The sequence below is a fragment of the Balaenoptera physalus genome (assembly GCF_965194825.1).
Source record: "Balaenoptera physalus genome assembly, contig: SUPER_3_unloc_7, whole genome shotgun sequence".
Lineage (NCBI taxonomy): Eukaryota > Metazoa > Chordata > Mammalia > Artiodactyla > Balaenopteridae > Balaenoptera > Balaenoptera physalus.
The window spans coordinates 322,428-350,046 of NW_028126546.1; the positions used below are offsets into that span (position 1 = coordinate 322,428).

The 27,619-nt window shown below is 35.0% G+C and overlaps 1 long non-coding RNA gene across 5 annotated transcripts in view; it reads left to right on the top strand.

Annotated features, from left to right (window-relative positions):
* LOC309659105 overlaps positions 1-27,619 on the top strand; it is a 442,553-nt gene that overhangs the window by 222,047 nt on the left and 192,887 nt on the right. For 4 of the 5 annotated variants that reach the window (XR_014262598.1, XR_014262599.1, XR_014262600.1 and 1 more), the window contains exon 9: positions 25,275-25,429. This is a non-coding gene — a long non-coding RNA (uncharacterized lncRNA). Of the gene's footprint in view, positions 1-19,386; positions 19,405-25,274; positions 25,430-27,619 lie in introns of those variants that run through there. The other variant, XR_014262602.1, reaches the window with a different exon arrangement.

Consider the following 27,619-nt stretch of genomic DNA (forward strand, 5'->3'; position numbering starts at 1 on the left):
TTTTTTTTCTCTATAGTAAATATAACAGGGACTTTTGGAAGAAAGAACCATTTTAATGTGTGTAATCTTCCTAAACTGTATATGTGGGAATCCATATGAAAATGCCAGGCTGGCCAAACTTACTAGATACATAAATACATACTCGTTAAAATGTTGAATGATGGTTCAAAATCATGGCTCAGTTTGGAACCATGACTAGAAAGAGCTAGGAGAATGGCAGTTAGATAAATACTTAGTATTTCTAAAGGGATGTGGGACACAGTACCTCTTAAACATGGCATGCCCAAGAGTCACATGAAAAGGAATTGTAGTAAAGGGGTTTTGACTTTTCAGTTCTCATTCAAGATTATAAACCAACTCTGGAATCATATGTGAACCATACCTAATCCTTGCTTGTTGCTCAACCTATTGTGTCTCACTCTGAGAAGCAGATTTCAGAGGGACAAAGGGAAAGAAGTTTGCAACACTAGGCCTATGAATTAAGCCCTGCTTAGTTCTCCTCTTTGATTTTACTGTGTACTGATATAGTATACGTCAAAGCATTTTATATAATCTGCACACCAAATAATTCACACTGAAATGTAGTTATGGCACTAAAAATATCTTGCCAAAAGCCATTCTCCACAGAAGAGGAGTGAATGTGTGTTCCCAAACTTAACTTAAAGTGATAACCTTATAAAATCCTTTGAATATCGGATGTGACTGGTGTGTAAACTAGATAGTGTCCTATTCAAAGATGCTTCAGGGTGTTTCCTGAAATAGATGTACTTATTTGGATTGGCTGTATTTTCTGTCACTCCCTGTCTGAATTACAGGAAGCGCTTCATCGTTAGGTGACCTGATTTGACCCCAGTTCCTCTCCCACAACTTCTCTATATGGTAGCCAGAATTGTCATTAACAAACAGAAGTTCAGTCTTTCTAAATTAGCTCCCATTTCACTCTGAATATAAACCAAACTCTTCAAAATGACTTAAAAGCCCCACATGATTACCCCTCCCTTAGTTCTCAGACATCTCACATCACTGAGATGCAGCGGGAGCTCCGGTTCACCTTCTGCTTCTCCGGTGACACTAGCTTCATAGCTTTCTCCAAACATACCAGACAAGTTCCGCATTTAGGATTTTGCTCTGACTCTGAATGGGTCAATTTTCCCCAGATATCTTCATGGGTGAAGTCCCTCACTTCTTCAAATTTTTGGCTCAACTATCACCAAAAGGAGGTCTACCCATACCAGCCTAAGTAAAAGTATAATCCACCCCCAGGCCCCGCCTACAATTGAAAACCCTTTCCTTGTTCTTTCATTCCATAAGGCTCATTGCCTTTTAATGTAAAATATCATTTATGTGTCCATGTTTATCATTATCTGCTGCCCCATCGCTTCTAGAATATAAGCTCCACAAAGGCAGGCATCTTTGTTTGATTCACTAAAGTATCTTTGGAAAGTGAAATAAAACCTGGCTCATTGTGGGCCATCAATACATTTTTTTTTTTAAGTTGAATTAAGTGAAAAGGAGACAGGAACAAATCATGTTTTGGCCTACATGTAAATGATAGCATTAAATTGTCAATTGTCCTTGGAAACAATTGGAGAAAAGTTAGAAAATCTTTTTTTCCCCCCTTTAAAAATCAGCAAATTGTATAGAATTGAGAATTTACCTTGGAGCAATTTAGAATCCATGTGTTGTTTGAATTTTGACTAAGCAATGTCTTTAAGTTCACCAAATTAATCAAGCAAACAAACCTGAGTCTAAATGCAGACTTCCTTACGAAGTGCATATTAAATGACCTTACAAGTATAGGAGGGAACTGCTCCCAGGAGTGGGGTTGACCGGTGTCAGAAGCTAATAAAGGTTTGAATATTAAAATAAATAGAATTAAATTAAATTCAGCATTAATGATCATGAACAATGAAGTAAGTTTCCAATGCTATATATCAGAAAGACCTTCATAAGAAAAAATGTCATTTGATTAGTTTCAATAAGCTTTATTATGCTCAACAAATCAAGGGATGATCTACTTAATTTTTCATATTAAAAGTTTGTAATTTTCATCTAGTTTAATGTTCACAGGCTTTCAGAATTTTTGTTCACTTGATATTTTTTAATTAAATCCTTAGGTTGTGAAGTTTTTCCCTTAAAGTAAAATCTTCCTTGCATTTTACAAATAAAAGTTACCTGTTGCAATATTCAAATAACATATATTATGCCTCTGCTCCATCAGCATATTGACAGATTTGCTGCTGAGACATAATGGGTTGTTCTCTTGGTTAAGTCTTAAACTATACTGAGTATTACATATGAAAAACTGCAAGTAGTGATTTGATAGAATGTCCTCACCTTCTTTTTCCTGTCCTTTATGTTTCATTATGAGGAATTGAAATATAACCCTAAGCAAGACCCCGTTGCAAAATCATTCCTTTCCCTTTTGAGTAATGATTTTCTGGTAGTGAAAATGTGAAATAATGAAAAGGTTAGAATATGCTTTAATTCATTCTTGCAAAGGTTATGATTACATCATTATTTGGGTCAAAATCAAATCATTGCTTCCATTCTTCATATGTTAGACAGATTAGTGTCAGATAAGTACAGCATAGTATTTGTGTCAACACTTAAGGATAATATGTTATTGTAAACCTTTATTAATCTTAATGACTTTCAAATGTACCTCGTGCTTGAATATTTATTTCTTTAAATGTCAACTCACCTTTTAAGCTATTGCTCATGTAAAACAAAAAGCAATCTACCTAGACTCAGGAAATGTTTCTCATGTGGCTGTTTAAACATAGCAACCAGGATGTAAAGAGTTTGAAAATCAATTACATGCTTTCAGAATCTAATCAGCAACACTTGATTGGAAGTATCAACCCACAAGTACGGAAAAAGGAAATCGCTTCAATAAACGTCACTGATATTTCCTAGCATTTTGTACTTCGGTACCAACAGGAAACTAAGAAATGTTGCTAGGATGTTAGCGTCAAATGTTTCAGCCTTCATGACCATTCATTTTAAATATATTTAATTCATTCAAACAAGTAAGGATTAGCGTCATAGTAAACTGTCACCAGTCTATGAATAAGCAAGTACACCTATGTCTCTTACCCCCCTGGGACAATTACACCCTCTACATGGGTCTGTATTATTATCTCTGAAACTTTCCAGTTGCATTACTGTCACCCATGTGCTTGAAAATCCAGGTTTACTGTCAAACCATAATAATACAAAGAGATTTAATCTTTTGAACTGTAAAATATATTAAATCTAATAATAGGCATGAAGAAAAAAATCCACACCACATGTCAATTAAAACTTCCTAATTTGAACATATGTATGGTACATTTCTATTAAATTTTTGTTTGTTTTCTCAAAGGATTATTATGTTCTGTATACTTAAATCTAAAATGTTGCTATCTCACAGTCTTAATAAATAATACTCTATGGCTCCTTATTAACTTTAAATGATTTTTAAATTTTAAAACTGATTAAATGTTTAATTTTATTTTTATTACTATTTTTTATCCTGGAGGGACACTTGAGAAACTGGTCAAGTCTCAGAAAATCTCTATGTTAAAAAAAAAAAATCTCTATAGAACACTATACATAAGAATGATTAGTAATTGTAGATATCATAGCCTGCAAATAATTTTCAGTGATCTTTTAATTAGACAACATTTTCCTCTAGGTCTGTTTATTTTGGCCAATGCATAAATTCTAGTTTTATATTTAGTTTTCTCTTCTCTTCCCACAAAGAACACCGACTCTAATGAAAATTATTAATGTAGGAATAGGAAATTGCAGCTTCTTCCTCCCTTTTTTCGTTAAAAAAGCTCTGCTCGATACTGTTTCTTTATCTAACTAGGCCTAGATATAACAAATTACTACTATACGATATTCTAGTGAGGTATGTTTTCTGGCATATAACATGTAAAATAGTAGGGCTTTTTGGCTTGATGTAGTTCAGTGATTTAAGTTGAATAAAGAAAAGGTGGATATATTTTCTGGAAAAATAAATATATAAAAAGCAGATACTAGAGGGGAGTTAACACTTAGAAACAGAGAAAACCACAGGGTAAAAGGTGAGTTTCTCATTTGTTTTGCTTTTAGCCTGAGACTACTCCAGAGTTACATCTGACAGGGAGGCTAAAGCTTCAATAGAAATCAGCCTCATTCTTGTGGAGAACTAGAAGACAGAGTTCAGGGCAGTCATAGCTTCTGGAATCTGAAGGTGAAAATGGCAGAAAGTACAGAGTTAGGGAGGAGAAGCCCCAAACTCTGTGTATAAATTTTACCCAAATATCTGACTGACCCCTGAACCAGACAAGCATGGGACTGACTTCAAAAAAGCCAGCTACAGCTCAAAGAAGAGAACGTAAATTTAGCTGCCTCCCATTTCAAAGCAACCATTCAAAGCAAATGGATTTCAAAGCAACCATTTTAACTACTCATCACAATATTCTTCTTCTTCTCTCCAAGTCACATTTTGAGGCTGAGAAGATTCAGAGAAAGGAACCCTTCTTAATCATATACTTGTATTTAAAGGAAGGGGGAAAAAACTGCACAATTTTGTTGGTCAGATCTTCCAGTTGGCTTACAAGTCGTCTTTTTTTTTTTTTTTCACACACACACAGTATATTTTATTTTTACAAGAGATAAATAGACTGACACCAAGCATTGTACATGGATGACCACAACAAAAGCAACAATGATTGCAATTACCCTACATGAAACACACTCATACTATGTCATAATATTGACGTTCAGTCCAGTAATCCTCCACTGTAACAGCTCCTTTACTTTGCAGTGAAAATGGATTTGTATATTCTTTGCCTCTGAGTCCTTGTGGGATTCTTTTTTTTTTTTTAATTCAGACAGAAAGTCACAAAAATTATACTCATCCTCATCAGTTCACTCAGTCCCATGTAATTAATTGTTTTTTTTCATCTTGATCTTTTGTTAGCACTTTTATGTGTTCATCAGTTTTTCATCAGAGTTCTGAAAATGCTTATTCATTCAGTTCAGCAGTACAGTCAGTGACCAGAAACCTGCACTTGTCAGAGTCTTTTCCATGAATTTCTTGAAGATGAAACCCTTTTATAGGAACATATTTGCAAAATCATCAGAGTACACCCAGAACTGTCTGTAAATGACAAAAGACTTAAAAATGACCACAGTAAAAGATTTGATGAAAGTTCATAATAATGCAGTTGACAAGAAAATTAGTTATTTCTGAGATATACATTTTAAAGTAATAACTAGGATTATGACTTATAACATTATACCAGAACATATAAGATTTTTAGAAGTTTCATGTAATGTCTGGAACATTTATATTAACATATTTCCATACATATTTCCATACAAATACAAATATAAGATTTTTAGAAATTTCATGTAATGTCTGGAACATTTATATTAACATATTTCCATACATATTTCCATACAAATACAAATATAAGATTTTTAGAAATTTCATGTAATGTCTGAAACATTTATATTAACATATTTCCATACAAATAACCCAATGAAAGTTTAGTATTAGTTGTATTGTTTGTTTTTTTATACTGCAGGTTCTTATTAGGCATCAATTTTATACACATCAGTGTATACATGTCAATCCCAATCGCCCAATTCAGCACACCACCATCCCCACCTCACCGCAGTTTTCCCCCCTTGGCGTCCATATGTCCATTCTCTACATCTGTGTCTCAACTTCTGCCCTGCAAACTGGCTCATCTGTACCACTTTTCTAGGTTCCACATACATGCATTAATATATGATATTTGTTTTTCTCTTTTTGACTTACTTCACTCTGTATGACAGTCTCTAGATCCATCCACGTCTCAACAAATGACTCAATTTTGTTCCTTTTTATGGCTGAGTAATATTCCATTGTATATATGTACCACAACTTCTTTATCCATTCGTCTGTTGATGGGCATTTAGGTTGCTTCCATGACCTGGCTATTGTAAATAGTGCTGCAATGAACATTCGGGTGCATGTGTCCTTTTGAATTACGGTTTTCTCTGGGTATATGCCCAGTAGTGGGATTGCTGGGTCATATGGTAATTCTATGTTTAGCTTTTTAAGGAACCTCCATATTGTTCCCCATAGGGCCTGTATCAATTTACATTCCCACCAACAGTGCAAGAGGGTTCCCTTTTCTCCACACCCTCTCCAGCATTTGTTGTTTGTAGATTTTCTGATGATGCCCATTCTAACAGGAGTGAGGTGATACCTCATTGTAGTTTTGATTTGCATTTCTCTAATAATTAGTGACGTTGAGCATCTTTTCATGTGCTTCGTGGCCGTCTGTATGTCTTCTTTGGAGAAATGTCTATTTAGGTCTTCTGCCCATTTTTGGATTGGGGTGTTTGTTTCTTTGATATTGAGCTGAATGAGCTGTTTATATATTTTGGAGATTAATCCTTTGTCCGTTGATGCATTTGCAAATATTTTCTCCCATTCTGAGGGTTGTCTTTTCGTCTTGTTTATGGTTTCCTTTGCTGTGCAAAAGCTTTGAAGTTTCATTAGGTCCCACTTGTTTATTTTTGTTTTTATTTCCATTACTCTAGGAGGCGGATCAAAAAAGATCTTGCTGTGATTTATGTCAAAGAGTGTTCTTCCTATGTTTTCCTCTAAGAGTTTTATAGTGTCCAGTCTTACATTTAGGTCTCGAATCCATTTTGAGTTTATTTTTGTGTATGGTGTTAGGGAGTATTCTAATTTCATTCTTTTACATGTGGCTGTCCAGTTTTCCCAGCACCGCTTATTGAAAAGACTGTCTTTTCTCCATTGTATATCTTTGCCTCCTTTGTCATAGATTAGTTGACCATAGGTGCGTGGGTTAATCTCTGGGCTTTCTATCTTGTTCCATTGATCTATGTTTCTGTTTTTGTGGCAGTACCATATTGTCTTGATTACTGTAGCTTTGTAGTATAGTCTGAAGTCAGGGAGTCTGATTCCTCCAGCTCCATTTTTTTGCCTCAAGACTGCTTTGGCTATTCGGGGTCTTTTGTGTCTCCATACAAATTTTAAGATGATTTGTTCTAGCTCCGTAAAAAATGCCATTGGTAATTTGATAGGGATTGCATTGAATCTGTAGATTGCTTTGGGTAGTATACTCATTTTCACAATGTTGATTCTTCCAATCCAAGAACATGGTATATCTCTCCATCTGTTGGTATCATCTTTAATTTCTTTCATCAGTGTCTTATAGTTTTCTGCATACAGGTCTTTTGTCTCCCTAGGTAGGTTTATTCCTAGGTATTTTATTCTTTTTGTTGCAATGGTAAATGGGAGTGTTTCCATAATTTCTCTTTCAGATTTGTCATCATTAGTGTATAGGAATGCAAGAGATTTCTGTGCATTAATTTTGTATCCTGCAACTTTACCATATTCATTAATTAGCTCTAGCAGTTTTCTGGTGGCAGTTTTAGGATTCTCTATGTATAGTATCATGTCATCCGCAAACAGTGACAGTTTTACTTCTTCTTTTCCAATTTGTATTCCTTTTATTTCTTTTTCTTCTCTGATTGCCGTGGCTAGGACTTCCAGAACTATGTTGAATAATAGTGGTGAGAGTGGACATCCTTGTCTCGTTCCTGATCTTAGAGGAAATGCTTTCAGTTTTTCACCATTGAGAATGATGTTTGCTGTGGGTTTGTCATATATGGCCTTTATTATGTTGAGGTAGTTTCCCTCTATGCCCACTTTCTGGAGAGTTTTTATCAGAAATGGGTGTTGAATTTTGTCAAAAGCTTTTTCTGCATCTATTGAGATGATCATATGGTTTTTATTCTTCAATTTGTTAATATGGTGTATCACATTGATTGATTTGCGTATATTGAAGAATCCTTGCATCCCTGGGATAAATCCCACTTGATCGTGGTGTATGATCCTTTTAATGTGTTGTTGGATTCTGGTTGCTAGTATTTTGTTGAGGATTTTTGCATCTATATTCATCAGTGATATTGGTCTGTAATTTTCTTTTTTTGTAGTGTCTTTGTCTGGTTTTGGTATCAGGGTGATGGTGGCCTCATAGAATGAGTTTGGGAGTGTTCCTTCCTCTGCAATTTTTTGGAAGAGTTTGAGAAGGATGGGTGTTAGCTCTTCTCTAAATGTTTGATAGAATTCACCTGTGAAGCCATCTGGTCCTGGACTTTTGTTTGTTGGAAGATTTTTAATCACAGTTTCAATTTCATTACTTGTGATTGGTCTGTTCATATTTTCTGTTTCTTCCTGATTCAGTCTTGGAAGGTTATACCTTTCTAAGAATTTGTCCATTTCTTCCAGGTTGTCCACTTTATTGGCATAAAGTTGCTTATAGTAGTCTCTTAGGATGCTTTGTATTTCTGCAGTGTCTGTTGTAACTTCTCCTTTTTCATTTCTGATTTGATTGATTTGAGTCCTCTCCCTCTTTTTCTTGATGAGTCTGGCTAATGGCTTATCAATTTTGTTTATCTTCTCAAAGAACCAACTTTTAGTTTTATTGATCTTTGCTATTGTTTTCTTTGTTTCTATTTCATTTATTTCTGCTCTGATCTTTATGATTTCTTTCCTTCTGCTAACTTTGGGTTTTGTTTGTTCTTCTTTCTCTAGTTTCTTTAGGTGTAAGGTTAGATTGTTTACTTGAGATTTTTCTTGTTTCTTTAGGTAGGCTTGTATAGCTATAAACTTCCCTCTTAGAACCGCTTTTGCTGCATCCCATAGGTTTTGGGTGGTCGTGTTTTCATTGTCATTTGTCTCTAGGTATTTTTTGATTTCCTCTTTGATTTCTTCAGTGATCTCTTGGTTATTTAGTAACGTATTGTTTAGCCTCCATGTGTTTGTCTTTTTTACGTTTTTTTCCCTGTAATTCATTTCTAATCTCATAGCGTTGTGGTCAGAAAAGATGCTTGGTATGATTTCAATTTTCTTAAATTTACTGAGGCTTGATTTGTGACCCAAGATGTGATCTATCCTGGAGAATGTTCCGTGCGCACTTGAGAAGAACGTGTAATCTGCTGATTTTGGATGGAATGTCCTATATATATATATCAATTAAATCTATCTGGTCTATTGTGTCATTTAAAGCTTCTGTTTCCTTATTTATTTTCATTTTGGATGATCTGTCCATTGGTGTAAGTGAAGTGTTAAAGTCCCCCACTATTATTGTGTCACTGTCGATTTCCTCTTTTATAGCTGTTAGCAGTTGCCTTATGTATTGAGGTGCTCCTATGTTGGGTGCATATATGTTTATAATTGTTATATCTTCTTCTTGGATTGATCCCTGGATCATTATGTAGTGTCCTTCCTTGTCTCTTGTAACATTCTTTATTTTAAAGTCTATTTTATCTGATATGAGTATAGCTACCCCAGCTTTCTTTTGATTTCCATTTGCATGGAATATCTTTTTCCATCCCCTCACTTTCAGTCTGTATGTGTCCCTAGGTCTAAAGTGGGTCTCTTGTAGACAGCATATATATGGGTCTTGTTTTTGTATCCATTCAGCCAGTCTATGTCTTTTGGTTGGGGTGTTTAATCCATTCACGTTTAAGGTAATTATCGATATGTATGTTCCTATGACCATTTTCTTAATTGTTTTGGGTTTGTTTTTGTAGGTCCTTTTCTTCTCTTGTGTTTCCCACTCAGAGAAGTTCCTTTAGCATTTGTTGTAGAGCTGGTTTGGTGGTGCTGAATTCTCTCAGCTTTTGTTTGTCTGTAAAGCTTTTGATTTCTCCATCAAATCTAAATGAGATCCTTGCCGGGTAGAGTAATCTTGGTTGTAGGTTCTTCCCTTTCATCACTTTAAGTATATCATGCCACTCCCTTCTGGCTTGCAGAGTTTCTGCTGAGAAATCAGCTGTTAACCTTATGGGAGTTCCCTTGTATGTTATTTGTCGTTTTTCCCTTGCTGCTTTCAATAATTTTTCTTTGTCTTTAATTTTTGCCACTTTGATTCCTATGTGTCTCGGCGTGTTTCTCCTTGGGTTTATTCTGTATGGGACTCTCTGCGCTTCCTGGACTTGGGTGGCTATTTCCTTTCCCATGTTAGGGAAGTTTTCGACTATAATCTCTTCAAATATTTTCTCTGGTCCTTTCTCTCTCTCTTCTCCTTCTGGGACCCCTATAATGCGAATGTTGTTGCGTTTAATGTTGTCCCAGAGATCTCTTAGGCTGTCTTCATTTCTTTTCATTCTTTTTTCTTTAGTCTGTTCCGCAGCAGTGAATTCCACCATTCTGTCTTCCAGGTCACTTATCCGTTCTTCTGCCTCAGTTATTCTGCTATGGATTCCTTCTAGTGTAGTTTTCATTTCAGTTATTGTATTGGTCATCTCTGTTTGTTTGTTCTTTAATTCTTCTAGGTCTTTGTTAATCATTTCTTGCATCTTCTCAATCTTTGCCTCCATTCTTATTCCGAGGTCCTGGATCATCTTCACTATCATTATTCTGAATTCTTTCTCTGGAAGGTTGCCTATCTCTACTTCATTTAGTTGTTTTTCTGGGGTTTTTTCTTGTTCCTTCATCTGGTACATAGCCCTCTGCCTTTTCATCTTCTCTCTCTTTCTGTAACTGTGGTTTTTGGTCCACAGGCTGCAGGATTGTAGTTTTTCTTGCTTCTGTTGCCTGCCCTCTGGTGGTTGAGGCTATCTAAGAGGCTTGATGGGAGGCTCTGGTGGTGGGATAAGTCTTAAGACTTATTGATATTCACTCTATCTCTGATTCCCAAACAACAATAGGAGGATTTCAAGATTTCATTTTGCAGCATGATTTTTGTATTTAGTTTCTGTAAACTCCAAAAATCTTATGCTTGAAGAAAAAATATTTTTTCTCCAGGGTCTGGTGGAGACTTGTGCAACTGGATAATGTCATGACAAATGACTGTTAAGTGGACTAGTTTCTGCAACCCTTTTTCATCTTCAAAGCACTCAGCAAAATCTGCTTTATTTTAGTGTTATTAAAGGACTTCAGAAAACATTTCAGAAGAGCTGAAAATAACACCTGTCAAGCTGAATTGGGGGATGGGGATATCTGGATAGATTCTCTAGACAGATGATCCTGTAGAAGTTGTCTGTGCTGGAGCCCTGGAATCCTCAGAGTTCACAGAGGTGACTCACCAGTCCTTCCTAGTGAAAGCTAACAGTTTATGCCTGACAGAGACCACTGTAGTAGCCTCTCTCACAAGGGCAACAGGTGACCACCTTTCCTCGAGAGATTCATTTCTTCTCCCGTGGGTCACAGGCTGGGAATTAACATTAAATTGCAACCTAATCCAACTGGAATGTGTTGATAAGAAAGAGCATACACACTTATAGAGGAGATATAAGAATTAGCTTATATTAGCAGGAGTTGAAGGAATGACCCAGGGATTGCACTTTGGGGGTACTTGCTGAGTAGGCCAGAATATAAGACTGCATAAGCAAGAATTCTCAGGACATGAGGATTTAACACTCAGGCAAGGGCCCCAGAAAATAGAGCTATCTCAACACTCTAGAAGAATGAAGAAAGAAATGTCCCATGTTGAGCAACAGACATAGCTGAGTTGCCATGACAGAATAAAGAGGCTACAGGAAGAGAGAAAGCTGGATAGAATAAATTACGTGAGTCCAGAAAACCTACCAGAGGAGAGGTTTTCAGGAGGAGCCAGAATACATACCATTCGCCAGGGCCATCCAAACTGCATTGATGAGCGGCATCGGCAACACAACAGGTTAAGTGGTAGCGCTCTTCCGTAAGGCTGAGTTGATGACAAGGGAGGCAGTAACAAACTTGGAATTGTTAATCTATGGATCTCAAAATAACAGGAGTGACCTCCAATGTCAGAAAAGCAGCTAAGGTTCATGTGACCTAAAGGTGGTGGTAAAGATAGTGAGCATAGTGTTCCAAAGGGCAAAAGAGACAGGCAGCCAGCTTGGGTGCTGTTAACGTCTTACAGCAAGAAAATGGCACGCATGGCGGAGCAGAAAGAGAACAGTAGTCACTCCAGTAAAAAGTCATAATTCTCTACTCAGTTTCTGGAACTGTGTCTATTTGAAGATCCATAGCTCATTTATTGGTGAAGAGCCAGATAGCTAGAACAAAGGGTTTTTTGCAACAATGCAGTCAGTACATATGACAAGGATTTCTTCAGTTCTTCCGCAGAGAGACATATGGCCTTTTCCTTAGGTGACAGTAAATTAAGGAGAGAGCTACAGTTTGATTCTGAAGGCTGTCTGCTGGCAGAATTCCCTTAAGAGGCTAATTAGCTATGGCCCACCCATATTATAGAGGGTAATCCGTTTTACTCAAAGTTTACCGATTTAAAGGTTAATCTCATCTAAAAAATACCCTCACAGAAACATCTAGAATAATATTTGACCAAATATCTGGTTGCCGTGGCCTAACTAAATTGATACAGAAAAGTAACTATTCCTTTATGTAATATTTTTTCTGTCTTCATTTTCTCCTTCCTCTTCTCTCTGTTCTCTTCTTTCTCCTTCTCCTTCTTCTTAATATCCTTATGCCTTTGTTTGTGTAGAAAGGAGATTAAGAGGTAATAACCAAGAAAGATACATGCAAACACTAATCAACTGCATTCTTATGGTAACCTATAAAGATCAAACTGTGAGAAATCATGATTATTATAAAATAGTGTTATTAATCATGACACAGAGGTTTTGTGTGAAATGAATATTTTGATTTTATATTTTTCACATGCTGATTCTTAATTTACTTCCCAATTAACTTACAAAGTTTTCCAGTTTTTGACGGCAACGATGATTTTTTTTTAAAAAAGTGTTACTCATAGTTTTCCTGACAGCAATATGCAAGAAAAATGCTATGTTTGATAAGTCTGAAACTTACTTAAAAGATTGCAATCTTTACTTCTGTGTTCTCTGTTAAATGTCAGCTATGTTTGGCCATTTACTTAGAGCTAAAATGAGTAGTCAGTTAACCTGATAAGATATAATTCACAGTGCATTTTTCAAGATGATCTGAGGGAGAGTCAGGTGAGGTCCCCAAAGCAAGTTGTGCATTCCATCCTGTTGTTTCATATACTGAGAACTGTTGTTTCGTGAAGAAAAATTCAATCTACGCTTTTTATTATTTAGTTTCCTTGTTATGTAAAGACATGCAATAATATTTAGAAAGGGCTAATTTCTACTTCATGCACTTCTTTGGAAAAGAAGAAGTATGGAATGAGAAAACCCTAAACTTTTAGCTAGTTGGCATAACTTACTGATGGGAAAATCTTGATACATTCATTTAACTAAGAAGTATTTTTTGTGTATACTAACTATATCAGGTCAGGCACTGTGCTATACAATGAAATTATTATGGTAAATATAAGGTACATTGTGTGCTTCCTCTTAAAGCTTGTAGACTATGGAAAAGAGATAGAAATAAAAATGTCAAAACCATTATTATAGAATGGGAAGTACGGGGTGTTATTCCCTGGGCCCCTAATTAAGAGTCAGGGAGCTTGATTTATTCAAGTATAGTGGAATATTTAGAAGACAGGAAGAAGTATTCCTGTATCAATTGGTAGAGCAGTCACTAGTATTTTTGTGTCTAGGAGAAAATGCAAACTGTCTTTTGGATTACCATTCTTTTTCAGACTTTTCCATGGCCTGGCCCCTTCTCAGTGATGCTGACTGAAAGGGATTAGGGATCTTTTTGCCCCAGAAAAAGTTACAACAGTGGTGGCAATAGCTAGAACAGATAGTGTTGCATCCTGTTGCAGATACTCCTTGAGAGGAGGGGATGATGTTATCACAGATTATGAACCTGGTATCTTCTCTTTGGACGAAAAACATGATTAGAGCCTCTTTCTAGATTGTCCAGAATGAAGTCCACTCACATTAAAGGCTCCAAAGACCTCAGAGGGGAACTCACGAGGAAGCAAGAGGGCCTCTTTATTTGAGATCCAGAAATATCTCCAGGACCTGTTGGTTTGTCTAGATTATTCCTCTGTGGTTATGTTTTGAGTCTTTGCAGCACCAGCCACCCAGGCACAGTGGCAGACCCCCAAAACAGAGACTGGATGTGACTGTGCATAAGACTTCTAGCCTTGGACAATAAGCGTGAGCCTTTGTGGGACCCTAGAGAATCTTTCCAGGAATATGACTCACTGGATGAATCATCAAAATAGAGACCAAGATTCACTAGAGTGTGCTAGACATTTTTTTTCCAGTTAAGGTTTATTGGAACTCTGTGGTCTAATTTACAATGCTCCAATCTTCCAGCAGTCAAGGAAAATTTTTGCAACTGATATTTTTGTAATTTGGAGCTTCCGGCAAAGGGAGGCAGCTTCCATCCAGACGTGCCCCTTGGGGTTTTGGACTCCCTGGGGTTTTAATGACCCTGACATAACTAGTAGGTACGTTGCTTTTATTTTTTGTTTTGTTTCGGTTGTTGTTTTGTTTTGAAGACAAGGTGTTAGAAACCACAAACACTTTTTTGTTTAATTTTTGTTGAAAGAGGGTAAGATTTAACTGGGTTGGAGATATACACTATCCATTGGGGTGGGAAAAATTACTTTAAAGTTTTTTAATATAATGTATATAGATATACATATGTATAGATATATAGACACATACATACTACTGTATTTGAGGGAGATCTGATTATTGTTATAGTAACCTCTAAATACCTGATCAGGTATTTCAAAATGATTTGCTCAGTGGTCTGTTTAAAATTGTAATTTGAGTTTTTCTTTATAATGAAAATTCCCTGTAAATATTTCCCCTATGTCTGTATTTAGAAAGTGTTATTTCTGAAAATTAATTATACGCGAGTAGACCTGTATGTTTATGTTACCTGAAAGATTGATTATAGTAGGTCTATCTATACATTAGACTAAGCATTGAGGGGATGAATATCCTTGTCTGAAGTTTCCAAATCACATCAAAGAAATAGAGCAAAAAATATATATGTAATTAACAATGATACAAAAATATTGGTCACTTTTTACATTTCATAAAGAATCATGGCTACAGATGATTTTAAAGTATTATTACTATTTTTAATTTCAGGCAGTTTTTTTTTTATTGGAGTATAGTTAATTTACAATGTTGTGTGAGTTACAAGTGTAGCAAAGTAACATATTTTTTGTAATACAGTTTATTACAAAATATTGAGTATCGTTCTTTGTACTATACATAGGTCCTTGTTGTTTATCTATCTTATATATATATAGTAGTATGTATATGTTACTCCCAACTTCATAATTTATTCCTCCCCCCCACATTTCCCCTTTGGTAACCATAAGTTTGTTTTCCCCTTTGGTAACCATAAGTTTGTTTTCCCCTTTGGTAACCATAAGTTTGTTTTCCCCTTTGGTAACCATAAGTTTGTTTTCTTTATCTGTGAGTTGGTTTCTGTTTGGTAAATAAGTTCATGTGTATCATTTTTTCTTTTTTAGTTCCACACTCTAGTAATATCATATGGTATTTGTCTTTCTCTGTCTGACTTAACTTCACTTAGTATGATTAACTCTAGTTCCATCCATGTTGCTGAAAATGGCATTATTTCATCTTTTTTATGTCTGAGTAGTGTTCCGTTTTATATATATATATATATATATATATATACATATATACATATATATATATATATATATATATAAATATATATATACACATATATATATATACCACATCTTCTTTGTCCATTCATCTGTCGATAGATATTCAGGCTGCTTCCATGTCCTGGCTATTGTAAATAGTGCTGCAGTGAACACTGGGGTGCATGCATCTTTTTGAATTATGGTTTTCTCTAGATATGTGCTCAGAAGTGGGATTGCTGGATCATATGGTAGTTCTGTTTTTAGTTGTTTAAGGAACCTCCATACTGTTCTGCATAGTGGCTGTACCATTTTACATTCCCACCAACCGTGTAAGAGGGTTCCCTTTTCTCCACGCCCTCTCCAGCATTTATTGTTTGTAGACCTTTTGATTATGGCCATTCTCACTGGTGCGAGGTGGTTCCTCATTGTAGTTTTGATTTACCTTTCTCTAATAATGAGCGATTTGAGCATCCTTTCATGTGCCTGTTGGCCATCTCTATGTCTTCTTGGGAGAAATGTCTATTTAGATCTCCTGCAATTTTTTTCATTGAGTTTTTCTTTTTATATTGAGCTGTGTGAGCTGTTTGTATATTTTAGAGTTTAATCCCTCATGGGTTACATCGTTTGCAAATATTTTCTCCCATTCTGTAGGCTCTTTTCGTTTTGTTTATGGTTTCCTTTGCTGCGCAAAAGATTTTCAGTTTAACTAAGTCCCATTTGTTAATTTTTGTTTCCATTTTCATTGCTCTAGGAGGTGGTTCCAAAAAGATTTTGCTACAATTTATGTCAAAGTGTCTTCTGCCTATGTTTTCCTCTAGGAGTTTTATAGTATCCACTCTTACATTTAGGTCTTTAACTCATTTTAAGATTATTTTTGCGTATGATGTTAAAGAATGTTCAATTTCATTCTTTTACATGTAGCTGTCCAGTTTTCCCAGCACCAGTTATTGAAGAGGCTGTCTTTTCTCTACTGCGTATTCTTGCCTTTGTTGTCATAGATTAATTGACCATAGGTGGTTGGGTCTACTTCGGGGCTCTCTTTCCTGTTCCATTGATCTATATTTCTGTTTTGTGCCAGTGCCATGTTGTTTTCATGACTGTAACTTTGTAGTATGGTCTGAAGTCAGGAAGTCTGTTACCTCCAGCTCCGTTTTTCTTTCTTAAAGTTGGTGTGGCTAATAGGGGTCTTTGTGTTTTCATACAAATTAAAAAATTTTTTGTTCTAGTTGTGTGAAAAATGCCATTGGTCATTTGATAGGGATTGCGTCGAATCTGTGGATTGTCTTGGGTTATATGATCATTTTAACAATATTGATTCTTCCAGTCCAAGAACATGGTATATCATCCAACTGTTTGTGTCATGTTTAATTTCTTTAATCAGCATCTTATGGTGTTCAGAGTACAGTTCTTTTGTCTCCTTAGGTAAGTTTGTTCTTAGGTATTTTATTTCTTTTGATGTGATGGTAAATAGGATTGTTTCCTTAATTTTTCTTTCTGATCTTTTGTTGGCTTTAAGTGGGCTTTAAGGCTTCAGTTCCCCCCTATACTCCTGGTCCAACCACACACCTGGGGGGGCCTTCAGGCAGATTTTTTTAAAGCTATTTGAATGTATATTCAAGGGCAGCAACAAATCTCTCATCCTTGGATTTAATACATCTTTTTATTGCATTATAGATGAATTTACTTTACAAGATAGTTACTTACCTTTGCTCTGATAGATTCACCAGTTCTTTTATAATAAGTTTGGTTCAGCTCAGCATCTAAATTCTACAAAATTAGTCTTGCTCATTTCCATTTAGATGAGCGCCTGATTAAAGTACAATGGCACTCTGACTTCTTAATATAAACCTTTACATTTTTTTATAGGAAAGTTTTACACAGTTTAACACAATAAAATTTGATGCCATTCAAGCACTATATATTTGTCTTAGTTCATGTTTTCATTATGATGTGCTTGAGTTCTAAGGTTTGTGTAAGTGTATAAAGATTTCTAGTAACATTTTCCCCAGAATAGTATTTTAATTTTTATAAGGAACTTGAAAATTAATAGTTAGTATATGAGGAGAAACATGTGAAGAATAAAGAGGTGAATAAAGATGAAAAATTAAAAATTGAGGATAATAATGAGGATGTGAACTAAAACACTGGCTGCATTGTCTTCTATGAATAATTTTCCAGACTTTACTGAGTATATCCATGTTTTCTCATTCTTCTCAAACATTGGAAGGGCTTTCTTTCTTTTAAATCTCTCAGTAATTATTCTTGTTATCCTCTACTAGTGACTTATGAAAGAAATTTCTCCTGCCGTTACTTGATTTTCTCTGTTTCCTTAATCTCTTCCTGTGTATTGGATCATCACATCAACATTCAAATATGCTCTAGAATCTCTTACCTCAAATAGAAAAAAAAAAAAAAAGACAGTAAAAATATTAGTTAGATCTCTGAAATAAATGTCTGGTCCAGAAAATAACTTAATGATATGAATTCTGGCACAGACATCACCTTCTTAAGTCCAGAGAAATGTCTTTCTTTTATTTTTTCCTCCTCTAACACATTACTACTGTGCATTGTCTTATTGGAACAAGCTACTAAATCTCTCCAACCCTTCAACGTGTCATTGAATTCATATTCTGCAACTTCCTGTCCCAATAATGTTAATCTCACCATTTCTTTTATCCCTTGTTTGATTATCTAGAAAGTAAAGATAATATCTGTAGCAGACATAAGTGGTTGCCTACCTCACTTTCAATCTCCCTACTTGGTTATTTTGTTCATGTTTTTAATTCTCTCCCATAGGACTCACTGTTAAATCCTGCGTACTCTAAGCTGATCATTAAAATCTTATTCTCTTTGCCAGTGATAGATGTAGGGATGATTACGAAACTTTGATCCTACCCTAAAGATAAAAAATATATTTTAATCATGGTTAAATTTGTATTCATCTTCATTTACATTTGGAGAAGTCTGCTGGAAAGAGTCTGGGGAAAGTTTCCCCTTTAAAAAAGAAAACTCACACAAGAAGAGTTACCCACATTTTCTACTACACGTTCTCATGCTTACACACAGAGTCATAACCATTTTACTCTCATGAAGGGAGGAAGGCTGAGAACAAAGGTGCTGAGGAGGGCGGGTCAGAAAATAACGAAAAGAGCTGGGTTCTTGATGACATCATTCAGCCACTGAATTAAACAACCCTGGGGGTGCCTGACCTTTAGAGTCTTTGCTATATGAGGTAATAAATTTTTCTTACTGAATTGGGATTTTCTATTTTTTTCAGGCAAAAGAATCTTATATAGTGTAGTACTTACCCACAAGTCTGGTGAGATGATTTAATAAGTTAATTCACATATACCACATAGCAGAGAGCTTGGGACATAAAATACTTAAAAATGGAAATTATTACAATTGAATTTTCCCCTCTTCCTCTCCTTCTTCTCCTTCTTCTTCTCATAGTATTAGTATTAGTAATAATTAGTACTGTTTTATTTTACGATTTCATGCGGTCTAAGTAAATTTAATTTCCCCAATAGCAGTACCATGCATCTTTATGAAAGAAAACAAGAAACACTATCAAGCAATTAGATAAACACATAACATTTTCTGTAGTTTAAGAATCATCTTTTGGCTTACAAGATTTTCAAATGTAGGGGATTTTAAATGCCTCCTCCGTTCTTCATTACCTGCTGAGTTATCCATGACCTAAATATATGCCTCATCCTTATATTTTTACCATTAGACTCATATGCCTCCTTCAGGGGTGATGCATTCTACTCAATAATGACAGATAATGATATAAAATTTAAGCAAATAGTAATGTTATAAATGGACCTTAATCATTTCAAATCTTATGTTTCTCACTCAGAAAGGACCAAGCTTTCCAAAATAGTAGTGGACCAGATGGAAGAAATGTAATATTCAAAGGCAAATCTATATACGTTACTTCAGATATATCAAGTAAAGGTAAAAATGGATATTTGTTTCTGAAGAGAGATGAAACACCTTGCTAATTTTCATTAAGTACTTAGTCTTAATGAATTTCACTTAAATCATACGTAATTTTTAAATAGATCTTTATTGGAGTATAGTTGCTTCACAATGCTGTGTTAGTTTCTGCTGTACAACAAAGTGAATCAGCCATATGCATACACGTGTCCCCATATCCCTCTTGAGCCTCCCTCCCATCCTCCCTATCCCACCCCTCTAGGTCATCGCAAAGCACCGAGCTGATCTCCCTGTGCTGTGCTGCTTCTTCCCACTAGCAAACTGTTTTACATTTGGTAGTGTATGTATGTCAATGCTACTCTCAGTTCGCCCCAGCTTTCCCTTCCACCCCAATATCCTCAAGTCCATTCTCTATGTCTACATCTTTATTCCTGCCCTGCCACTAGGTTCATCAGTACCATTTTTTTTTTTTTTAGATTGCATATATGGAATCTATTCCATATATGCGTTAGCATACGTATTTGTTTTTCTTTTTCTGACTTACTTCACTCTGTATGACAGACTCTAGGTCCATCCACCTCACTACAAATAACTCAGTTTCGTTTCTTTTTATGACTGAGTAATACTCCATTGTCTATAGGTGCCACATCTTCTTTATCCATCTAGGTTAGTTCTATGTCCTGGTTATTGTAAATAGTGCTGCAGTGAACACTGTGGTACATGTCTCTTTTTTGAATTATGCTTTTCTCAGGGTATATGCCCAGTAGTGGGATTGCTGGGTCATATGGTAGTTCTATTTTTAGTTTTTTAAGGAACCTCCACACTGTTCTCCATAGTTGTATCAACTTACATTCCCACCAACAGTGCAGGAGGGTTCCCTTTTCACCACACCCTTTCCAGCATTTATTGTTTCTAGATTTTTTGATAATGGCCATTCTGACCGGTGTGAGGTATCACCTCACTGTAGTTTTGACTTGCATTTCTCTAATAATTAGTGATGTTGAGCATCTTTTCGTGTGCCTCTTGGCCATCTGTATGTCTTCTGGGACCTAATTAAACTTAAAAGCTTTTGCACAGCAAAGGAAACCATAAATAAGATGAAAAGACAACCCTCAGAATGGGAGAAAATATTTGCCAATGAAACAATAGATAAAGGATCAATCTCCTAAATATACAAACAGCTCGTGCAGCTCAATATCAAAAAAAACAAACAATCCAATTAAAAAATGGGCGGAAGACGTAAATAGACATTTCACCAAAGACATAAGTAATTTTTTGATCGACTTGAATGCCGGCTTTATATTCAGAGTGGTCAAGTTCAAATAATTTTTGGGAGAACTGAGCACACATGCAACAAAATGTGAGGACATTAATCGAAATTTAAGGACTATAAACTTTCCAAATAACTCTAACATAAAATCAGTGAAAAAATTTAAGCAATATATAATACTGACATAACTGTTGCTTCAGTCTTCTTGTAAATTAAATAGAAATAACACCGATAAGTAAATTTTCTTATATGGGTTTAATAAAAAATGGTTCTTGAAAACTAAAAAAGAGAAAAATTAAGTACATAATTACATTGGAGTCAAAGTACATTTTATTGTTGTTGTTGTGATAACAGTTGCTAATTTTCAACAATACAGGAATTGTTGCCTAACTATAGTTTTCTTTGTTCCAAATAGATTTTTCAAAGTAAAAATATGACATAAATTTTGCCCATAAGATGATTAGACAAAACTGGCATTGGGATGGAAAGTCATGTGTTTCAAGACCCTTCACACCAAGAGATATTTAGGCATTATTACTTAGATTAATTGAGCTTTTATTAAAGCTAATTTTCTAGTATTCACACTTCAAAATACAGATGGAAATAAAATATATAGTTCTCAGTTTGGCAGGAGTGTACTATACAATTTATAATAAAGTTGATTTATATTAATTGCTAGAAAATTTATGGGCAACAGATTTATTTTAATGGAGTCATTTATGGTCCTAATTTGTTTTATTGATATTAGGATCCGGACATCTTGCTGTTTTAAAAAGATACTCAAGCACAGGGAGATCAGCTCCGTGCTTTGTGACCACCTAGAGGGGTGGGATAGGGACGGGGGAAGGGAGAGGCAAGAGGGAGGGCATCTGGGGCTATATGTATATGTATAGCTGATTCACTTTGATATACAGCAGAAACTAACACAACACTGTAAAGGAATTATACTCCAATACAGATGTTAAAAAAAAAAAGTTAACAAACAGCAAATTAAAAATGGATGATTTTTTTAATCCATTTACAATTAATTAAATAGTACATTTTGTTTTCTTTTCTTTTTTCTCCTTATGATTGTTGTTTTTCATTGTCGCCCCTATGTCCTTATGCTAATAAATAAAGTTGGTTTCTGCTAAATACAGTATTGAAAATCAAGAAGGAAATACACTATTCTCTTATTCTCCTTTAATTTGAAAATATGTGTATTGGCACCACTATACTGCTTTCAGTTAACGTTAATTTGTGTGTACTTTACATTTTTTTATCAGTCTTGCTAAGGGTTTCTCTTAGTTTCCTGTTGCTGCTGTACCAAATTAACACAATCTTAGTGACTTAAAACACCACAAATTGATTATTTTACAGTTCTGGAGATCACAGTTCAAAATAGGTCTAGCTAAGCTACAGTTAAAATGTTTACAGGACCCCATTCCTTCTGCACATTCTGGGAATCCAGTTTCTTGCCTTTCTCAGCTTCTAGAGGCTCTCCCCAATCCTCAGCTACTGGCCCCCTTCCATACTTACAGCCTGAAATGAAATCATTCTCACTTTGCTTCCACTGTCACATCTCCTTCTCTGACTCCGACACTTCTGCTTCCCTCGTCTACTCTTTTTCAAAATAAGGACCTTTGTGATTACACTGGCTCACCAGGGTAATTCAGGAAACGCTATGGAGATCCTGACTTAACTGCATCTGCAATGTCTCTTTGCCATGTAAGGGAACATATTCCCAGGTTCTGGGAAATAACACTTATACAACTTGGGAGGGGGTATTATTCTACTACTACAGAGTTTATCAATTTTATTAAACTTTCAAAGATTAACGCTTATGGCTTTGTTATTTTTCTCTATTTTATATCTTTGATCTTTGTTCTCATCATTCTACTTTTTATCCTTCTTCTTCCTCTGGGTTTTAAATTTCCCCTTTTCCTTTTTAGAATCTTGAGATGGAGGCTTAGCTGATTGATTTTTTAAACTTTCATATTTAAATGATAAAGTATAGCCAAAGACTGTTTTGCCTCAATCATATAAGTTTTGATAAGGTACATTTCTATTTCCATACTGTCAATAATATATTTTAAATTCCCATTGCATTTTTTTAAACAAGTGTTCATTTAGACACGTACTGCTAATTCTCAAACACATAAGATTATCTCATTATTCTTCGCGAAAGCATTTATTCATTTATGTATGTTCACAGAACATATGATCCTTTGTGACTTATTGAGACTTGTTTTATAGCCCCAAAGACTATGTATTTTAGCTGCCAGATGTAGTATTCTATAAATTTCTGTTAGGTAAGTTAGATAATAATATAGTTTAAAACTTTTATATCTAGAAGAGATACAGCAGAGGAGAAGGGGTTGAGAGGTGGGCAAAATGGGTAAAAGGGATCGACTCTGTGGTGATGGATGATAACTACACTTTTGATGATGATCCCGTTGTGTATTGAATTACAGTGTTGCACACCGGAAACTTTTATAATGGTATACATCAATTTTACTTCAATAAAAAATAAAGCTTTTATAGCATTACTGATTTTTTTGTTTTTAATTATGCGAAAATCCTGTTTGAAATAGCTGTGGTTCATTGTATATTTTTCTGTAACTCCTGTTAATTCTGTCAGTGTTTTAAATGTATGTTGCTTTGTGTTATTACTGGTTATTTTCTAAATTCAGCTTTTTAATCTTTACCTTTTCAAAGTGACTTAAATTATGCCAATTAGCCATTATTGTAAGTAAAATACCATGTATTGTTGTTTTGTCCTTTGTACTTTAGTTGTCACTCATTCTCCTTCTATTATGTGTTATGTATCCACAGTGTAGTTTTTTCTTTAAAGAGTTAGTAACTATTTAATATATTTTATAAATATTATTTTATAGTTAAATTCACAATTTCCCTTTCCGGTGCTCTTCGTTTCTTCCTGCAGATACGTACATCAGTAAATTTGTGCTCATTTTTGTTTGTTTGTTTTGGTTTGGTTTGGTTTTCTTTGTCTTATCTGAAGAGCTATCAACAGTATTCCTTGCAGTCTGGTTCAGCTAGCAACAAATTCTGCCTGTTCTTGTTTATTTGAAAATTTCATTATTTAACCTTAATTTTGGGACAAAATTATTAGTAGAGATAAAGTTTGGGGGTTACACATTTTTCCTATAATTTCATTAAATATATGATTTTATTATCTCTGGCTTCACTTGTTTCTGATGATGTTAGCTCTCATTCTTCTTATTGTTGTGCCAGAATATAATGTATCTTTTTATTTTCTGGTTAAATATTATTTTCATTTATGATGTTTGACTATGATGTGACTTTCTTTGAATGTATTCTATTTGTGTCTTGCAGAATTTTTTAAAAATAAGTTTTTGTTTTTAGAAAACATTTTAGATTTATAGAAAAATTGAAAGGGTAATACAGACAGTTCCCATATACCCAGCCCCGAGTTACATTCTGCACCCATCCTGGATTCCCCTGACCTCTTAAATGATTTTTTAAAATTTGTTTATATTAATATTTACTATTTGAGCTGTAAAGCTCTATGGAATTTTACAAATGCTTAGTGTCATGTATCTGCAATGAAAGTATACAGCATTGTTTTGAAACTCTGAACATATTCCCTGTGTTTCATCATCATTTCTAGCCCTTCTTTAATCTACTGGCCATTACTGATTTACCATGCCTATAGGTTCTGTCATTTCCAGATGTCATATAAGTGCAATAATTCAGTATGTAGACTTTTGCTACTGGCTTCTTTCATTTTACCCTATACATTTAATATTCATCCATATCCTTTCATGGCATTTTAGTTCATTTATTTTTCTTCATTGAAGAATATTGCACTGTTTGAATGTACCACACTTTGTTTATCCATTCATCTATTTCTCTCTTGATTGTCTTTGTCCCTTGTGAAATACCAGTTGACTGCATTTCTGTGCCTCTCCTTCTGGGCTGTTTCTATGGTTTAATTGATCTATGTGTCTATTCTTGAGCCAATATCATTCTCTCTTGATTACTGTAGCTTTATAGTAATTCTTGAAATCAGGAATTGTTAGCACTACAGCTATGCTGTTAATCTTCTATTATTGTTTTGGCTGTTTTAGGTCTTTCTCCTTTCCACATTAACTTGATATTAGTGTGTCAATATCAAGAAAAGAGCTCACTGGAATTTTGATTGGAATTGCATGGAATATATAGATACAGTTAAGAAGAATAAACATCTTAATAATATTGATTTTTCCAGTCAGTATACACAGAATAACTCTTGATTTGTTTAATCTTTGGTTTCTTTTATCAGCATTTTATAGTTTTGCACATATAGTTCCTATACATATTTTGTTAGATTTATATTTAAGTACTTCATTTTTATGGTACAATATATATGGTATGTTTTTTTTTGTTTTTAATATTAACTAGAAATTTATTTTATTTATTTTTGGCTGTGGTGGGTTTTTGTTTCTGTGCGAGGGCTTTCTCTAGTTGCGGCAAGCGGGGGCCACTCTTCATCGCGGTGCGCGGGCCTCTCACTGTCGCGGCCTCTCTTGTTGCAGGGCACAGGCTCCAGACGCGCAGGCTCAGTAGTTGTGGCTCACGGGCCCAGTTGCTCCGCGGCATGCGGGATCTTCCCAGACCAGGGCTCGAACCCGTGTCCCCTGCATTGGCAGGCAGATTCTCAACCACTGCACCACCAGGGAAGCCCAACATGGTATGTTTTAATTTCAAATTTCATTGACGTATTAAATGTATGTGTGTTTATGTTTATATGTACGGTATATATACAAAATACATATATATGTATGTATAGCATATACACAAAAATATATACTAAACCATGAATCCTGTGACCTTGTTATGGTCCTTTATTATTTCCATAATTTTCCAAAATTATATTTTTCTGCAGAGACAGTCATGTCATCTGCAAGTATAGACAGCTTTATTTAATCCTTTCCAAGCCAAATACTTTCTCTTTTTTTTTTTTTTTTCTTGTTTTAAAGTACTAGCTAAAAATCTCAGTAAAACGGAGAGTAGGAAGAGTAAAAGAGAATATCTTTCCTTTTTTCTGGATTTTAGTGAGAAAGTTTTCCACTTCTTAACATGATATATAAATATTTTTATGTCACGTAATGCTTGTGTCTGGTTTTGGTATTATGGTAATGCTGACCTCATAGAATGAGTTTCCTCAGCTTCTGTTTTCTGGAAGAGATTGTGGTAATTGGCACCCTTTCTTTTGATTTGGTAAAATTCACCGGTGACTATCTGAACTGAAGGTTTCTTTTTTGGAAGGTTTTTGATTATTGATACAATTTTTTTTTTAATAGATATGGGCCTGATCAGATTACCTGTCTCTCCTTGTGTAAGTTTTAAGCATTTGTGTCTGTGAAGAAATCATTCTGTTTCATCTAAATTATAGAGTTCTGCTTGTTGTTCTTTACTGCCTTTTTAACATTCATGAAACAGGTCAGGATGACGTCTCTTTAATTTCTGATACTGGTAATTATTTTTTCTTTTCTTTTCTTTTTCTGTTAACCTGGCTAGAGGTTTATCAGTTTTGCTGGTCTTTTCAAAGAAGTTTTTGGTTTCATTGATTTTCTCTACTAAAGTTTTCTGTTTCAATAACTTATGCTCACATATGTATTATTTCTTTTTACTTTCTGTTTACACTAATATTAAATTGTTCTTCATTCTCTAGTTTCCTGAGGTGGAGCTCAGATTACTGATTATAGATCTTTCTTCTTTCTGAATATATGCACTTAATTTTCCTCTCAGCACTGCTTTCTCTGTATCTACAATTTTTTTAAAATTTTTAATTCTATATAATTGCTTTTTAAAATTCCTCTTGAGACTTTTCTCTGTGATCCACATGAGCTTGAGAAAAATGTATCTTTTATTGTTGTTGAGTGGAGTAGTCTATAAATGCCAGTTATATTAGTTTGATTGCTATTACTGTCCAGGTCAAGTCTATCCTTACTGATTCTGTACCTACTTGATCTATCAGTTTTTGCTTCACATATATTGAAAGCTTGATGTCAGATTCCACAACTTTAGGAGTTTTATGTCTTTTTGGAGAATTGATACTTTTATTAATATGTAATGTCCCACCTTTTCCTTGGTATTTTTAATTAAAAAAAATTTTTTTTAACATCTTTATTGGAGTATAATTGCTCTACAATGTTGTGTTAGTTTCTGCTGTATAACAAAGTGAATCAGCTATATGTATACATATATCCCCGTATCTCCTCCCTCTTGCATCTCCCTCCCACCCTCCCTATCCCACCCCTCTAGGTGGTCACAAAGCACCGAGCTGATCTCCCTGTGCTATGCGGCTGCTTCCCACCAGCTATCTGTTTTACATTTGGTAGTGTATGTATGTCCATGACACTCTCTCACTTCGTCTCAGCTTACCCCCACTGGAATGGTTTTGACCCAGAAAGAATGTCACCAATAAACAGTCTCACTATGAAACAAGATAGAGAACAACCCCTCAGGGAGCTGACTGTAAGGCTGGAGGCAAGGCCCCTCCTACACTTTTCTTCACTCCCACATGGAGCAAAAGACTCAGTTATGTGTTTATTCCAAATCTTGTAAAGCAGCACTGGCTGTAGGGGCTAACCCTGCCCTTTGTTTCCAGGTGTCCCAAGCTGATTCTTAAATCAGCTTTGTTGAAATTAATATGCCTACTCCAAAGTTTTTAGTTTAGTATTAACTTCATATGCCTTTCTTATTCCCTTTACATTTTTTGAATTATTGGAATTTATTTTTAGAATAGTTTTGAGCTTGCAGAAAAATTGAGCAGAATGTTCAGAGTTCCCATATACTCCCCCTCCCACTCCTTCCCTTGCCCTCATTATTAACATCTTGCCTTGGTGTGGTAAGCATGTTAAAATTGAACCTACAT